We start from the raw sequence: 18,779 nt of genomic DNA, 5'->3' as shown, positions 1-18,779 counted from the left end.
TGTCATTGTGTGAACATCACAGAGTGTATTCACACAAACCTAATATCCTACTACACACTTGGGGTCTATTGCTGCTAGGCTACAAACCTGTACAGCACGTTACTGTACTGAATACTGTAGGCAGCTGTAACACAATGGTAATTTGTTGTGTATCTAAACATATCTAAACACAGAAAAGGTACAGTAAAAATATGAAAAATGTGGAGTTATAATCTTGTGGAACCGCCATCATATATGTGGCCTGTCATTGACGGAAATGTCGTTATGCAGCGCCTGACTGTGGTTGCGTCTGGCTTGAGCCAGGGTGTAGGGTGGAAGTGTGGAGAAACAAGCCTGCAGAAGAAAGAGCTGTATAGACCTTGTGTGCCACGGTAAGCAGTCTTGACTTTATACAGAAGGTTTCAGGAGACACTGGAGGAAAAATGGTCACTTCTGATGCTAACTTCTGATTTTGTAATGATAAAAATCAGTTATAGAGCTGGGCATGGTGGCTCATGCCTATAATCCCAGCACTTTGGGAGGCCGAGGCGGGTGGATCATGAAGTTAGGAGATCGAGACCATCCTGGCTAACACGGTGAAACCCTGTCTCTACTAAAAGTATAAAAAAATTAGCCAGGCGTGATAGCGGGCATCTGTAGTCAGAGCTACTCAGGAGGCTGAGGCAGGAGAGTGGTATGAACCCGGGAGGCGGAGCTTGCAATGAGCCGAGATAGTGCCACTGCACTCCAGCCTGGATGACAGAGCGAGACTGCATCTCAAAAAATAATAAAATCAGTTATAGCTGGTTACAAAAGGTAAAATATTCGAAGTGATCTGTATTAGTTTTCTAGGGCTGCCACAACAAAATACCACAGACTGGGTGGCTCAAACGATATACATTAATTTTCTTACAGTTCTGGAGGCTGGAAGTCCAAGATCAAGGTGTCTGCAGGGTTGGTTTCTCCTGTGCCTCTCTTCTTGGCTTACAGGTAGCCACTTTCTCACTGTGTCCTTGCACAGTCTTCCCTCTGTGAGCACTCATTCCTGGTGTCTTCCTGTGGTCCAAATTTCCTCTTCTTATATAGATAGTAGTCATCTTCAGTTACGGTCTACCCTCATTTTAACTTAAAATGCTCCATCTCCAAATACTGTCACATTTTGAGAAACTGGGGAGTAGGACTTCAGCAAATGAATCTGAGAGGACACAACTCAGCCCATTACATGATCCAATATCATTCCTGCATGGCTGGTTAAGCAAATAGACAACGCTATCCTTAATGTACGTAACAATACAACTGAAACTTGGTCTTGAGGCAAGTAGCTCAACAACTGCTACTTGGTCCAGAGCTTAACAATATGTATATTCTTATTTTCACTAATGTATTTACTTATTTTGAGATGAGGGTCTCACTCTGTTGCCCAGGTTGGCCTCAAATTCCTGGGCTCAAGTGATCCTCCTGCCTCAGCTTCCTGAGTAGCTGAGACTACGGGCGCATACCACCGTGCCCAGCATGTATATATTTTCAAAAGTGTTCATCTCCCAAATTCAGAATAAACTTCACATTCACTTCTTAACTATTAGCAAAGAAGTATAGTCAGAGATGACTCTAAGCAAAACCTCAGAGGAGGCAGAAGTTAACCTGCCATGACTTTAGGAGGCTCTGAATAGTAAGTGTTTGTTCCCTGCAGCTTAGTAAATGTCACTTTACAATGATAATCCATAATCCACCTGACTGCAGAGAGATGCACAGTGGGAAAATCGAGGCACAGAGACCAGGGCCATAATGTAACTCAGAGGAAGAACAAGGAATGATGGTCAGGATTCCTGTGCCAGCCCAGTGCCTCATGCGATAAATCACTTTGCCTAAAACAGGTTCAGAGTTTCTCAACTTTCTGTTCAAATTGTGGTGCATCGTAAATGTACTATAAAACTGTAGAGTAAAAAGTATGTATTTCAATGGTTTTATCTTTCTTACCTAGCCATCCAGATATTATTTATGCAGTTTCCATTACAATGCTATAGTTAAGTTTGCATAATATTTTCTGTAACTACCTGCTTTTGCATGGTTATAGCTCTCTAAAACTCCCCTGGGACAGAGTTTTTTTCACCTTGGTCTCAGTTGAGAAGCAATTTTTTTTTTTGGTAATAACAAATGATGAGTTTAGAGATATTTTTGAAGTTATGTGAATGTGACAGAAAGGAAGATTTTTACTGCATTGAATATTTTGTTACCTTTTGTCTAAACACCACACATCAAAAAGAGTTGAACAAAAAGGTATCAAGCAAGGCAATGTAATAGATTTCACTGAAGACTGCCCACACTGCCAGATTTGACTAAATGAGGTTTGCATTCACATGCTTATCAGTATTTAAAAATACAGTGAGTGTACACAACTGAAAATGTCAGGAACTTGAAAAGCAAAAATATGCATGTGGTGTTTTCCAGATCTCAGCAAAGCACAGTAACTAAACAAACTTAATTATGTGATCAGGTAGCAGTTCCTTAACCTCTCTAGACCTCTGTTTCCTCAATTATAAAATGAGAGGTTGGACTACATGATCTCTAAGGTTTGTTCCAGCTCTAAGAGTCCCTATTTGGACTCTGGATACAAATCAATAACTTACTTTCAAAATCACCCTGGAAGGCACTCTTAACTCTGATGGGCGGCTGAATTTGGCAGGTAGTTACTGAATAAGATCCTTATTTTACATCAGAGAGCAAGAATTCGTTACATTCTTCTGCAAAGGTTTTTTGACTTTGGTAAACATGAAAGAACAATTACACTTGAATTCTAATCACAATTATCTTTTATAAAAACGCCAGAAAACCAAGTGTTTAAATTACATGATTCATTCAAAAGAATTCGTTTCTTTTTGATGGCCCATTGGGTGTCAGGTGTTGAACTGAGTGCAGAGGATGCAAAAGATGCACAAGTCTCCTGATTTCAAAAGAATCTGCAGCCTGTTGCATGTTTTTATTTTGCTCCTAAGAGTCTACTAGAAAATGCTCCCCTTCGTGCATAACACTTGTCTGACACAGATAACAATGTTGTATCCCATTCTGGCAATCACAACTTGGCTAACTTATACAACTGTGCACTATTCTTCTTCCCTGTGAATGGTTTGGAGTAAATGGCCTTAAGTGACATCAAGGATCTGAACGTGTCAGTTTGGGTAATTAGATACTGGACCAAGTTACACATAGAAGCCGTCCACTTTTTCTGGGTGTCCACATTGCATGTATTACCTAGAATAAGCAGATGGATTGTGGACCTATCGTAAGCTTAGAGTCAGGGGCTCTGGGACCTAGAATCATGTCTCTCATGGCCAAGCTGTCTCCTCTCTGGAAGTCAGTTGACTATGCTCTGCTGCCATTTTTGCCCTGGACAGAAGCTCTAAAGTCCCCTATAGATCTAACAGCCCAGAATTTTATAATCTCTCTAGGTTTACTTGTGTATAGTTGGAAGATGAACAAACTGACATTTTAGATTTCCTTTTAACTTTATGTAAACCATACGTTTACATATTCTCTTCTAAAATATGTAACTAAGTCCTGATTTTGAAAAGAATAAGTTTGTCTATCACTATTTCTATACACTGTGTAGTAAAACCTGCTTAATTCAATTCCTGCTAATTTTGCATTTAGCTGTAACTTGGCTAAGGGCCAACTGAATATTTATCCTTATGTACAAAAAAAAGAGCTTACTGTGTAAAAGAATAGGTACAATAAAGGTTATAAGGGGAATGTTTAACCTACTTAATATAGAAATGAGTCTCAAAAACTCAAGAACTCAGACTCAAATTTAAATAAGCAATTGATACATGTATTATGAATTCTTCTCAGATATTTAAGTAGTTTCCCAAGGATGTTTATTTACTAACAGTTCAACAGTCTAGTTTGAATTACTGTTGTTACTTTTAAATATATCACATGCAGTATATATTTACTACCATACTTCAATTCACATTCTTCTCAATTCAGACAGCTGTTTGCCCAAATTAGTTTAAATTAGGGAGAGTCTATTGTATTCATAAACTTCATGTAAACAGCAGAAATGATGACTATAAAATTTGTCTTAGGTTTGTTGGAACTCTGAGCTTAACTTCGATCTGAGATTTGCAGAGAATGAACATGGAATGATTAATGGTCATTACTGATTTCTTGCAGCTGTAACTTAACAGAATATGTATACTCTAATACTGTACCCATGGTAATTATCTCATTACTATGAAGTGTCACAGAAATACATTATGTGTAGTACGCCCTGAATCACATTTAGCAATTTCTTTTTATGTTTTAAACCTGGAAGCTTACTGTTCTCTAGTAGTTGGAGGTTTGCATGGAGGTCTGGGGCTTAGCATGGGACTCCTGCACTCAAACTGGAGTTCCTTGGCAGATGTAGAACCAGCTTTGTGACTCTGATCACTCTTTTAAACTTTTCTGTACCTCAATTCCTAATTTGAAAATAGGCATATTCACATCTGACCTCTACTATACCTCATGGAAAGGATTAGTAAGATTAGGTCTATAAAACAGTTGGCCACCACGAGGAAAAGCATTAAGGAAATTACTCAGCCCTCTGCAGTGGTGACTTCTCTAACTGCATGAATGTTTAATGAACAGGTATATATAATACTCGACACGTCCATGGAGCTTTTGATGCACGTATCTCAACATCACTGAAAGAAATGCATAGCAACAATTATCAAAGACCTGGGAAGCATCAACTCACCAGCCAGAGAGGGCAGACACAGAACAGCTTAGTTTTTAACATCATACTGTTCAAGAGCAGGGGTATAGCCAAATATAGTTACCCCACAAACCCAAAGATAAGGCCTTAAACCAGGTGTGGTGGCTCACGCCTGTAATCCCAGCACTTTAGGAGGCCATGGTGGGTGGAGGTCAGGGGTTCAAAACCAGCCTGGCCAACATGGTGAAACCCATCTCTACTAAAAATACGAAAATTAGCTGGGCATGGTGGTGCATGTCTGTAATCCCAGGTGGCTGAGGAAGGAGAAATCACTTGAACCCAGGAAGTGGAGGTTGTGGTGAGCTGAGATCACCCCACTGCACTCCAGCCTAGGCCGCAGAGCGCAACACCGTCTCAAAAAGAAAAAAAAAAAAAAAAAGATAAGGCCTTAGAAATGAGAGGCATCCAGCCATACATGTGAGTCTGCCTGAATAATATATAAGCACAAAAGTTCCCTAAGAAAGTAAATGCATAGTTGGAAATGAGTCCTGTTAATTAAATGAGAGGAGTCAGCAAAGAGATAAAAAAAATTGTCTTGGTGAGAGATCAACATAAAACATCATCAAGAAAGTAGGACAAAACAAAGAAGAATAATTGTGGTCAAATTTGTAGTATCAGTTGCAGCTTTGAAATGAGAACTAAGAGACCACTAGGTTGGTAACCAAGTAATTCACTGAGAAGCTGAGCGCGGGTTCATCTATGACACTCAGCAGCCTCAACATCACCTGGGAACTTGTTAGAAATGCAAATTATCGGTCAGTCCCCAGGCTTTCTGAATCAGAAACTCTGAGGGTGGGGCCCAGAACACTGTGGTTTAATAAGCCCTCCAGATGTCTGTGATGAGTAGAATTCTTGCACAAGAAGTGTTTTCCGTCCAACAGAGCCGAGAGGATAGAAATGTTCTGCATCTGCACTCTGCAGTACTCAGTCACTAGCTGCATGTGGCTACTGAGTACTTGATATGTGGCTAGTGCTACTGAGGTACTGGTTTTTAAATTAAATTCAAATTTATTTAAATACTGAGTTATTTATTTTTAAATAAATTCAAAATAGCTACATGCAACTAGTGGCTATTATATTGGACAGCACAGTTCTAGAATAGTACTGTAAATGAATGCCAGTTTTTGGTCAGGGAACTGAGGCAAATGGAGATATTAGGAACTGAAGAATGGAGATATTAGGTGTGACTCTTCAGTATATGAAATCTTGTTGCAAGAAAGAAAAAAGGTATCATAGGTTGTATATCATGGGGTGAAGTTAAAGGTTTTTTCAGGAGAAGTAAGTTCTGAGTGGGTGTGAAGGAGAAGGAACGTCAGGAAGCAGGATTCATTGACACTAAGGAAGGAAGGACAAGTGCAAATGTGTGTTGGAAAGTCTGAGAAGTATAATACAGGCATACAGATGTATATAATTGTGGTTAAAATATTAGTAAGAGAAAATTTACCATCTTAGCCATTTTTAAGTATACAGTTCGGTGGCATTAAGTACATTCACACTGTTGTACAACCATCTCCCCACCATCCACCTCCAGAAATCTTCATCTCGCAATACTGAAACTCTGTATTCATGAAACGACTCGTCATCCTCTCCATTCCCCGGACTCTGGCAACCACGACTCCACTTTCTGTCTCTATGAATTTAACTACTCTTCGTACCTCACATAAGTGGAATCATACAATATTTATCTCTTAATGACTGGAATATTTCACTTAGCATCATGTCCTCAAGGTTCGCCTGTATTGCAGCATGTCAGAATTTCCTTTTTTTTTTTGAGATGGAGTCTTGCTCTGTCACCCAGGCTGCAGTGCAGTGGCGCGATCTTGGCTCACTGCAACCTCTGCCTTCCGGGTTCAGGTAATTCTCCTGCCTTAGCCTCCTGAGTAGCTGGGACTACAGGCGCACACCACCATGCCCAGCTGATTTTTTGTATTTTAGTAGAGACGGAGTTTCACTGTGTTGCCCAGGCTGGTTGTGAACTCCTGAGCTCAGGCAATCTGCCCGCCTTGGCCTCCCAAACTGCTGGAATTACAGGCATAAGCCACCACACCCAGTCCAGAATTTCCTTTTTAAGGCTGAAAAATATTTCATGGTATCTTGTTATGGTCTAAATGGTTGTCTCCTTGCTGAAATTCACATGCTGAAATCCTAACCCCCAAGGTGAGGGTATTAATACTAGGTAGGATGTACGGCCTTTGAAAGGTGATTAGGTCATGGCATGGATCCTTCATGAAAGGTAGTGCCCTTATCAGAGGCCCCAGAGAGCTCCCTCACTCCTTCCATCATGTGAAGACATAGTAAGAAGACAGTTGTCTATGATCCAGGCAGCAGGCCCTCTCCAGACAAGAATGTGCCAGCACCTTGATCTTGGACTTCCCAGCCCTCAGAACTGTAAGAAATAAGTTTCTGTTATTTATAAGCCATGTAATATTTGGTATTCTGTTACAGCAGCCTGGAAAGACTAAAACATATGTACATACCACACTTGGTTTATCCATTCATCCATTGCCTCCACATTTTGGCTATTGTGAATAATGCTGTAATGAATGTGGGTATACAAATATCTCTTGTAGACCTGTTTCAGTTCTGCTGGCTAACTATCCAGAAGCAGAAATATTGGATCTTATGGTAAATCTGTTTTTAATTTTTTGAGAAACTGACACACTGTTTTCCACAGTATCTGCATCATTTTACATTCCCATAGAGGTGTTTGTTTTTGAGACTATGAAGAAGGGCACATCAGTGCCATCAAAAGAATGATAAAAAAAAATGTGGGAGAGAGATATGTTGAGATGGAATGGGGAGAGGTGGAGACAAAGAAGTTTGGCTCTAATTGTCTTTCTTTTCTCAATGACCTTGACAAAAGGTTATCATCTCCAAGGAAGAACATTGCTAAGGAGGAAAAAATAAAGGCTTGAGGAGAGAAGTAAATGGTTTCGTGCAGCTAGTCCGTTAGAGGAAAACAGGAAACATTCTGACCTCTGAAGCAGAAGTATAGGCACTGTTGTGGGTCAAATTGTGTCCTCCCCTGCAAAATGATATATTGAAGTCCTAAACTTCAGTATCTCGGAATGTGACTTCATTTGGAAGTAGGATCTTTGCAGATGAAATTCATTAAGATGAGGTCATACTGGAGTAGAACAGGCAAAACCCAACACAGCTGGTATCATCTTACAAGACGACAGCCACATGAAGACATGAAGACACACAGGGAGAGTGCCGTTTGACGGTGGAGGCAGAGATTGGAGTTATGCAGCTGCAAGCTAAGGAATGCCAGAGACTGCTGACAAACTTCTTGAAACCAAGAAGAGGTAAGGAAGGATTTCTGCAGAGTCTCAGAGGAAGCATGGCCCTACTCACCCTGCTGACACCTTGATTTTTACCTTCGAGCATCCAGAACTGTGAGACAATCCATTTCTAGTGTATTAAGCCACCTAGTCTATGGTATTTCTTATGGCAGCTCTAGGAACTAATATAGCCACAGGGCATGAATCCGCAGTAGGCCAAGGTCATCCTCTGCCAAGGCCCAAATGAGTATTTCCAAATTACTGTGCATCCCACCTGTGAGCAGTATGCTTCCTGACACACAGTGATAATGTAGGTAATAAGTCAATGTAATACATATTTTGAATCAAGTCCTTACTAAAGGGTTTTCTTTCTGTCTTTTCCAGGCATAAATGAGGCATGCATATGAACACACTCAATTGTATGCTTCTAAGAACCAAGAGGGGAGAAAAAAAATCTCAGTATCCTGGGGCAGAAGTACGTGGAGTAGTTGTGTACAAGTAATGCCTTAGTGCTGTCATTATCTGGAAGTTCTGGATTTTATGTCACCTACATTTGCCCCTTAATTTTTTTTTATGGATTATAATCCTAAGTATGGCTTTTACTTCACCCATAAAAGTCAAAGACCTATCTAATTTTTAAAATTTCTAAATCTGTCTGCTTTTTTCTTTTTCTGACTTCGGTCTTTGTCCTACGTGCCGATGATTTTTGGATAACAGTAATCCAATTATTTTCCTACTTTTACATTTGAGTTTCATGGGGGAAAACACAGCATTAATGGTCTGGTGATGACTGCAAACAGATGAAGCCATCTAAGAAAAAGCTGTCTATTATGTGCTCCTGGGTGACTCTCTCAGAGGCAGGCATGCAATGGCTGTGAGAGCCAAAGAACCAAGGGGCTGTGGGGGTGTCAGAGTTGCCACTGATTTCAGTGCAAGATATGGGTTTAGGTCCCTCATAATGTCTCAACAGAAGACTATGGCGGACGCCCCTTGGAAGGGTCGCTCAGCTATTGCTGATATGGAAGCAGTGCGGATTATTTGGTTAGGCAGAATAACCTTGAACATCTGCCAAGTCAAAACACAAGTCATAAAACAAACACAAAGCTTTTCCTTGCTGCCCACTTGCTCTCTTCCTTTAAAATACTTCTTGTTTTGTTAAAATTCACCTTCATCCTAGTAAAAGAGGAGGAAATGGGTTGTGAACTGCAATTGTAAAGAAAAAACATCCAGTGATAACTACATTAAAATTTTTTTTTTTTTTACAAGAAAAGTATCCAGTAACAAATTGTTTCCCTCCTCCCTTCCCTTCCACAGCTCCTCATATATATATTTTAAAAGCATTTAGACTTTGGCTTTTTATGAAAGGCATACAGTAAAAGTATCACAGTTCCAAAATTCCAAAGCGATTTCACAATCATAATGAAATGAGGGAGGAAATGGTTTTGCGAAGGTCTTAAAAACAATCACCCCATGTTACTATGTGAAGCATCTTTATAAATTATAAAGGGCTCAGCAAAAATTAGTTCATTCATTCAACAGACACTCACCGAGCATCATTTCTACACGAGGACCTATGTAAGAAGCTAGGGATGAATAAGACACAGTCTGCCTGGTAGAGCTCACAACAGAGGGAGACAGTTATTATTATTCATTATAATGTGGCTAGGCTTCTCCTGCCCTATTCCTATCCCCAGCCCCAGGAACCTTGATTTTAATTCACAAAGCACCATATTGTGGGGAGGAAAAAAAAAAGAAAATGACCACAGTAAATCCTGTAAAGGTGGCAGGTCTCTCCAGAAATAGAGCTACACTGTGAGCTTAGACCTCCTTTAAACTAATGGCAAGGAAAGAAAAGAACACAGCAAAATGCCTAACCCAAATGTACCAAACCCGACTACAACAAATAGCTAGAACTAAATGAGAGAAATTCAAAGTTAATTGGGAGAGAAAATGATGGAGAGGACAAAAATCAATTAAAAAGGAAGATGAAACCAACTGGAATAAAGTCAAACACATCTTTCTCTTTTCCCCAGAATCGCCCCAGAGTGTCACCTGAAGAAAGACGTTACCTTCAGCTCCACTGGAGACTTTGAGGTTTCACAGACAAAGGGATCCAAGTCTGGAGTGGATAACCCAATTTCCACATATTTTGGTTTTAATTCAGATAAGCCAACTTGAATATCGAAAGTCAGGTTTTTTTTTTGTTTTTTTGTTTTTTCTGATATGATTTTATGCCTGCTTAAAACCAGTGGCTAAGGAGAAAGGGCATATACAATAAATCTAAAATCATTCAATTACCTTAAGTCAACTGGGAGGCTTATATTTACTGAAAATAGGTATTCAACTCCCATATTACAAAGACATGCAAATGACTCCCATGTTGCAAAATACTCTGGATAGTTTATTTCTCTTCTCTCTTGTTGGAGGAGCAAGGGAAAAGGCTTGAGAGGCTGATCAGGAAAATACTACATTTGTCAGTTGGCAACAGCAGCAGGTTAACACAGCCTCTTGAATTAACAGCTCACAGGAAGGGAAAAAAACCAACTCCTCTTTGGAAGCAGATTCATGCTGCAAAATTATCCAAGTTAATTTCCTTCAGTTAATTATGTCAGTTTCCTTATTAGCAAAGGGAGATGACCAAGTCTAGTCTCCATCTAATGACTCAGAATGATGAGGTCAGCTGGCCCCATCTCTATGTTTAAACCTAACTTTCAGACAGAGTCTCACAGAACCTACATGGGTAGAACTTGCCCTAACCAGTATTTAGTTCTGCTGTTAGTACTGTTTAACCAAGGATTCTCTCAGAAATGTCCGCGTAGGTTATGATTGAGATCTATTAATGGCTAAGTTACCACACAGCTTCATCTCAGAAACCTGTGTGTATGAATCCAAGGTACGAAAGCATCTAGTATCCCTTGTAAGGCTGGTGGCTGAACAGCATTGGGCGGGGGCGGGGGCAAGAGGATTCCTCTGAACCCACCATAACATGGCACCTTGTATGGAGGGGGGTTCACAGTGAACATGCCCTGACCTCCTTGTTATCTTAAGCAAAATTTTGGGGTGACGAGGGGTAGGGATGGGGACAGGAATTCCTCCGGAATCCCTCTGGAATCCGGGTCCAAGCCAGAGTAAGCCTGCTAACACAGGTGAACCAAATTTACTGCTACTCAGACTGGCCCCAACCATTTATGCACTCCTTAAAGTTATCAGCAAACAGCAAGCTTTTCTTGTGTGTGCATCCACTAAATGCCAGGCAAATTCAAGATCTTTTCTCTTAATTCCCACATCAACCATGCAAGGTAGGTTAATAAACATCATTTATACAAATGAGGAAACTGGGGCTCAGGGAGATTAAATAAATTGCCCAAGGTCACATAGCTAGTGTGAGATTTGAATTCCAAAGCCTGTGCTTTTCCGTTACAAGCCTCACCACTTGTGAATAAAATGTGTTTCTCATTTCCAAACTATTCCACAGCCTGGCTCCTGAGATAGGAAAAAAAAGGAAGGCATCCTCAGAACTGCTTTCTCCCCTCCATGGTTGGCTGGCACATAAGAAGTTACTCTCTGAAACTGGATCTCCTATAAAGGCTGTTGTTCTTTCAGCCGTTCTCAGAACATTTCTCCTACTGAGATGCTGAGTTATAACTCTACATTGGCCACCAACCCAATGCCAGCCTGATTCGGAAGAGAATGGTGTTGGCGACAGCAGGCCACCTGTGTGGGGTTATGGTAATGGCCAGTCCTATTGGTGACCACTTTCCAGGGATATCACTACTGAAGCACCAATATAAGGACACATTTCCCAGGAAACCAATCCTGCTCATAAGCATGTATGCTGTGCTCCAGGTGGCCATGGCCTCAGCACTTAAAAGTCGAGAGGGCCACCAACCACGGTTCTATTGCTACAGTTGTAAAAATTTGCACTCGGTAGCCACTGCCTTCACCCAGGTCTTTCTATTTTTCTTTATTAATAGCTTTACATTTCCTATTTTTCATAATATAAGGCTAATATTGCCTGGTTCAGAAGAGGGTTGTAGGGATTAAATAAGGTAACATAAGCAAATGTATCTACCAATGGTACTTGAAGACTTTTTGTAACTTTCCCTCCTGTTAACAATTTTATAGTGACTTGTAGGGATTTTCTAGTGAGTGTTCTTTAACCTCCTGTACAATACTATAATAAAATATAGAGATAATGCAGATATACATTTCTTAGATGACAGAACAAGGGTTCTGTGACATTGATAATGCTGACTTTTTAAACTGGAGGTTTACATAAAAACGGATTTCCAGAGTTCTGAGAACCCTAGAAAATTGTATGCAGAATTTTGTGGGTATGTGTCTTTTTCAGAAGAGAAGGTCCAAAGCTTTTCTCAGATTCTCAGTGCGGCCCATGACTCTCCAAAAGTTCAAGAACCACTTTCCTATAGGTTAGCAGTAGCAAGATTTGGTGGGTCTAGCTGTAAAGTCTTGTATTTAAGGCAGGAAAACCTTTCTCATAAGCAGCTTTGGTTTCCTTGAAGTTTGAAGCCATGTGCTCTTGCAATTCTAGGTTGTAGTAAATATATGTATGCTCTCCAAGTCCAGGGAGACATAGTTATGCTCTGCACTGAAGCCATCTAGAGGGTTGAGTTCCATTCTGAAATTATCACTCTCATCAGGTGGCAGTGCAGCAAGAGGGCAACATCAGGGGAAAGAAGGTCCCAGAAACCATGTCAAGTGAAAAGGAGGCCAGGGAGCTGAGGACATTTTGCTAGAGAAAGAGGAGAGTTGAGGAGTGGGAACACCACAGCTCCTCTTGAAAAAGTTAATGGTTTGCTATGTAGGAAGAGAATTAGATTTGATCCATGTAGCTCCAGAACATGGAACTAAGATCAATGGATGCAAGTAATGGGGAGAAAGAATTCAGCCTCTATATAAGGAGAAACTTTTAAAAAACTATTAGAGAGATTCAAAATAGAAAGGGCTGCCTTGTGAGGCTAATGAGCTTCCTGTCCCTTGAAGTTTTCATACCGAGGCTACATGTTCATCTGTCAGGGATTTGCAAAGGGGATTCTTTATTGGGTGGAAAGTAGGAGAAAATGACCTCTACGATTCCTTCTAATTCCATGATCTGTCTATTAAGGTTTTATATGTCCTATTAAAATTTATAGTCAAAGACCCATACACATCTTCCTTTACAGAATAGATACTTGAGGTGAGTCCCTTTATAAAGGGAATAATCAGACTTTCTCTTTAAGTTTTGATTTTTATTTATTTTGTTTTCTTAAAATGGGGTGCACCTATGTTCAGACGCTGTGTCTGTGTGGCCAGCACACACACCTTCCATCTGTCACCTTTTCTGAGTCTCCCCTGCCTGCTCCCTGCCTGGACTCTTGCGCTATTCTTCCACTAGCCGTGCTTCCCATCTTAGCCTCTCCAGTCTACTCTCCACCAGCATCCAGAGTCACTGTTGAAACACATTCTTCAGAGTATGTCTTTCTGCCTCAAATCCTTCTACAGACTCCCGTTTCTCTTAAAGTCAAAGTTGCCTAAGAGGCGCTGGATGGCCTGGTGTCTCCCAGCTCCTTCATACCCGTCTCCCCTCCACCACCACACTCCAGGCGGCCGTGCTGGCTTCTCTACGGGCTCTTTCCCTCCTCTGCATCTGCACCGGCGCTTCTCCCAGCTCCTTGCTGGGCTTATTGTCATCCTTCAGATTTCAGCTCACGTCTCTCCCCGGAAAGGCTGTTCTGGCCACCCTGGCTCAGTGAGCTGCACCTCCCACTTGTACTTTATCGCATCCTTCTGTTTTGTCTTCTTCACACCACTGATCACAATTTATAATCATTTTGTTTCTTTCTTTTTCCTTGGTATTGTCTTCTCCCATTTGAGTGTTGGCTCAAGGACCTAGTCTGTGTTGCTCACTAATGTGTCTGTCTCCAGTGTCTAGCAGAGAGATAAGCACACGACTGGTGGTCAGTACATGTATCTTTGGAATGAAAGAATGAAAGAATAAGTCATTACACGGACATGTCTGTCCAGCATAGTAGGTGGCTCTGGAGCTGAGTGTGACCTCATTCTTTAGAATGTAAGCAGGAATCCTTTCTGAATGCTGCCTCCGTTTACCTAGCAGAGTACTGTGCATACCGCAGGCCTGCAAGAGAATTTTGGACTGACCCCCAAGAAGCACATAAATGTAACTTAAAGCCAAATATTAGAGAAAAAACATCTTTTTCACTGGAGAGAGAAGGCCATTATTCATGTCTCTTAGTTTCCTCTATGCACAGTGGGGTTAAATCCTAAAGAGAAATACTACAGGTCCCCAAATCTAGGATAGTGTGTCTTTTTTCCTCTGAGGGCTCTCAGAAAAAATATTCTGGCAGTGAGGAACAAGAGATGCTGGAATGAGTTACTGAGGAGGTGGTAGAATCTCCTTTTCTGGAGATCTTTAAAAATAGAACAGCCATCTGGGATGATTTAGATATGGTCTTCATTGAAGAAGGGGGAGGAAGGGGGATGAAGGATCTCTCTAAGTCCCATCTCATCCTTGATTTTCTGATATTTCACTTTAAAGTTTTATTCATGGCAAATGCCTGAAAGGAGCTAGGAATTCACATTTTCTTTTTAACTCAAAGTTAAATCCCATTTTATTTTGAACTGTAATTCTGCTGAATCACTATCCTTCTCTCTTCAAATGGGCAATTTGGATGTCATAAGTTTTTTATGTAGAAAGTTTTGGATGGAACTTAACTTTCCTTCTCTCTTTCTTAGAAAGGAAAGCAAAGGGATATACGAAGGACAAGTTCAGAGGTTGGGAATGACAGGCAGAAGTGCGAATCTCTGCGTGGATTCTGCTCCTGTCACTGAGAAGAGCTGAGGGAGGCGAACAGTACATGGAAAAACAGGCCAAGACTTCATGGAATGTGGAACATCCCACAACAGGGACCTGGTGCAGCTGAACACAGGAGTTCAGCCCTAGAGGTCTAGTTTACTATTTATAACTATTGAGTCTTCATTTTTGTTTGTTCATTTGTTTTCATGGGATGAAGCTTGGTAAAGTCATGTAAATGACAAGAGGTAGACTTTTCTTCTATTTGGCTATGAAATTATGGCAGTTGAGCTGTTTCCTCCCTTTGTTTGATAAGTCAAACGAGAAGTTGCAGAGTCAAAAGAATAATAGATTTTAATACACATCAGGCTGAATCTTACTATTTTTGCTATAGAGGCCATGCTGTAAAAAAGCCTTGTTAAATTTGTTTCTCAGCACTATTTGTATGTCATAACTGTTTTTCTAACCTAAATAAACTGGTTGCGATTATCAAATACATTTATTTTTAAATGTTCATTACAAGCACTGTTGTTCATAACAAACTAACGACTAATGACTTCAGTTATTTTTTTTCCAAAGGGAACAGAGATTTCAATGACATTCACTTTTTTGCCTTTCTGTAAGTTAATGAATAATCCATATTTTAATGGAATATTGTGTTAAGTTGGAACAAAGTGTGACCAGAAGGGTCTTCACAAAACATGCTTGCAAACTGTGGCCTTGTCACTTTATATGATATTAACCAAGGACACATGCTTCTTTGTTTGCTTACTGAGCCCAGGACTGGCTGTGTATCCACACAAGCAACACTTCTGTGGATCTGTGCGGGTGTGTCTGTGCACTGGTGCTAGAAGTGGAAGCCAAATGCCAAAATCCACAGAAAGAATATTCTAAGGTAGAAATAAGAACTCCGCAAAACAAAAAGGCAGAAAAAGAATATTCTCTAAGAACTTTAGTATGAATTACATTAAGGGACGTTTATAATACAATATGCACACACCGTTGTGTTTTGGTACATCCTGTTACATAACTGTTCACTAAAGTGGCCATCAACCACCTTTCATTAGTGGAGGACACACATTTGTCCAGGGCAGACGGAGACATCTGATCCTTAATAGAGCAGAATTAAGTGTCTGCAGGGAGACTGAAATTTCTACAGAGCATGGCTCCAACTTTTCCTCCCAGGAGGCCCCAGTCCCAGTCCCGGAGTCCCCAGGATGACTGTCTGGGGTGAGTGAACTGCAGGAGTCCAGCTGGGGCCAGGGCTACACATAGGGAGATTTAATCTCTGGGATAAAGACTGGTTTGGGTTCAGCTACGTCAGACCTGAAGAACAGGCCCTTGCACACCACCTTCTCTCTGCTTTAGAATCTTCCCTTTGCTCCACTCACACCAACATGGGCAGGTGGGATCAGCTGAAAATGCCGTCTCACCAAATCCCACTGGCTGATTCCTTCTTTCTTCTGTTTTCTTTCCTCCTCATCTGCCCCCTTCTCCTGTCCACCTTACTTGCCCTGGTAGACTCCAGGGAGCCTCCAGGAGCCCTGGACAAACTCAGTGGGCCAGTGGCACATTCTCTGGAAAATCGAGGTCTGAATCTGGATCTAGCCTATCTACTGCCCCTGACACGACCTCCAACTCACATCCAGACTCCAGGTGGCTTGTGCTTAACTTCCACAATTTTCCTTTCCAGCTTCTGGTCAGTTTCCTTCCCTCTGCATGGCTGGCTGGCACATGTGAAAGCTGGTCACTTTGTTATTTACAAACTATAGTTTTCAGTCTCATACCTCTCCTGAGCTGCTCACTATTGCTCCTGTGGGGTTTTCTCACAGTCTTCTTTCACAAATTCAACACTACCATTCCCTCAGTGCAAAACAAGCATAGGGAGCTTGCTGGGGCTTGCAGAAAGAGGGAGGGGGGCTGCTGCTTCCCAAAGCCCTTCCTCTGGCACTGCCAACGTTAACGCTGATCTGTGGGGAGACTGCAATTCTAACATAATGAGATATTAATGAGCTCTGCACATGTCCCTAGCCACAACACTTCTCTCTCCCCTCCCCACCAACCCCCCTTCAGCAAATCTAGAGAGAATCAGCTCCTCCTCTGACACTACAATTCCTCCACTTCTCCCGGAGCCTGCCCTCTCCCACTCCAGCACCTAGGCTGCCCCGCTCACCTCAGGCTGCCAGTACTACAGAGCACCAAATGGGCTGGCACTGCCTTGTTTCCTGGCCTAACGGATGCTTGTTTAAACACTGGAGCTGTTTGCATTGCTGCGGCTCACTGCATGTTAAACACAGTCCTCTGAAACCCTATGCCAATCCAATAAAGGTATCAGCAGTTCAGTGTGGGGAGGCAATTACTATATGGTCCCAAGTGTGCCTTCTAAGCTCTAGGAAGGAAAATTTGATCGAACAACTAAAAGGAAAATCTGATTCGGCTCAGCATCACGTGGAGGACACAAGGCTTAACTGCAGCCAGGTCTGTGGGGGCAGAGAGAAATCAATCCAGGAGCTAGGGAGAGCAAGTGCACATTGTTAAGAGGGCTTTAAGCCAGCCTGTTAGTAATACTGTCTCCTGCGTTTGGAGAGACACCCGCCTGTGCTCCCCCTTCTGCTCCCTTCAGCGTGCTTGCTTGCTTTTTAATTCCAAGGGGTATACTTATTTATTTTTTAATGACAAACTGCCGTCCTTCTTAACACCCTCCACCTTCTTGCTCACCTTCAATTCCTTAAGCACTCATATTTAAAAAATGGCTTTTCTTGTGCAAGATCATTACCATATCAAAGGCAATGGAGAGAGAGAGCAAAAATGATAGAGGGATAACATACAGGCAGAGAGAAGAAGGCAGGCCTGCTTCAGAGAGAACGGTGGGTCCCTAACCTCAAGCTAATGATACCAGTCGATAATGCAATGGATTGGTTTTCTGCCTTAGCTAAGTCTGAAAAATCAGGGGAATTAGACACAAGATTTACATGTATTTCTCACCCAAGAAGCAGAAGTTGGAAAAGTGAATCGTTCCCTCTGTTTTTAAGTTCTGGATATGAAAAGATATGGAGCCTAAGGTTTCTTTTACTTCTCCTTCTTTTTCATTTCAAAATCAGCTCCAAAATGGCCCATCTTTCCCGAGGAAGAGTGAGAAAGCAGCAATGTATGTGTCTGGCAACACAGAGAAATGCTACCCACAATGCTCACGTGGTGCCATCCATTCACCAGGAATTTTGCCAAATCCTTGTCTATTTCCCGAGGTTCCTGGCACAGGGAACACAGCCAAGATGGAGCGGAGGGCTGCTGTCAGCATTGGCCAGCAGTAGTGCCTATCTAATGCGTGTAAGGATAGAGCTGTTCCTTCAAAGGGTTTGAGGCCAGAGTGCTTCCAGGGGTGCCGGGTAGATCCGAAATCTCATGGGATCCCCTGCACCCCAGTGCTGAGACGGGGAGGGAGCTCTGCTCATGATAGGGTGCCAGAGGGATAAGTAACACACTGAAAAGTATTCACTATAAAAGCACACTGACAGGGTCTCTAGACCAGCCCATTATGAGAGTCCCTGGAACAGTAGAGGGTCTGGCCTTGTACCCTAGACTTGACTTTGTATTTCTTACTGCACCAGCTTTAGAGAAACTCCAGCTCCCACACCCCTGGATCCAGACGATGGAAGCTCCACCAAGCAAACAGTAAGGCTCTACCCGCCCCACCCTGCAGTGGGGCACCGCACTCTGTCCACTTCCCTCTGTTACTGACTGGGACCAGTCACGAGAGCTTGTAGAGGACTGTCATCTTCAATGCCCATAACTGTTGACATCAGGTGAGGTATTATGATTTTACATATATTATACACACACAGTGTATTTGGTTCTTGTGTTCTCCTTAGTTTCTTGACTTAACATTTCATGGAACAGCCTCATTATCTCAGGCCTGGAAATATGGATAAATGCATTCTAAACCCCTTCTGAA

At 41.8% G+C, this 18,779-nt stretch overlaps 2 protein-coding genes across 7 annotated transcripts in view; both read right to left on the bottom strand.

Moving 5' to 3' along the window:
* Nucleotides 1–18,779, bottom strand: part of MAML3 (mastermind like transcriptional coactivator 3) — a 436,667-nt gene that overhangs the window by 188,769 nt on the left and 229,119 nt on the right. The gene's annotated exons all lie outside the window — the stretch shown is intronic.
* NDUFC1 (NADH:ubiquinone oxidoreductase subunit C1) overlaps nt 1–18,779 on the bottom strand; it is an 829,703-nt gene that overhangs the window by 609,396 nt on the left and 201,528 nt on the right. The window contains exon 1 of one of the 6 annotated variants that reach the window (XM_050790282.1): nt 16,890–16,899. The exons of the other annotated variants lie outside the window; for them this stretch is intronic. The gene's annotated coding sequence lies outside the window, so the exon portion shown is untranslated. Of the gene's footprint in view, nt 1–16,889; nt 16,900–18,779 lie in introns of those variants that run through there. 6 annotated transcript variants of the gene reach the window in all.

The sequence above is a fragment of the Macaca thibetana genome, chromosome 5 (genome assembly GCF_024542745.1).
Source record: "Macaca thibetana thibetana isolate TM-01 chromosome 5, ASM2454274v1, whole genome shotgun sequence".
NCBI lineage: Eukaryota > Metazoa > Chordata > Mammalia > Primates > Cercopithecidae > Macaca > Macaca thibetana.
The sequence above is the reverse complement of the archived record's forward strand: the minus strand, read 5'-3'. Positions and strand labels throughout refer to the sequence as shown.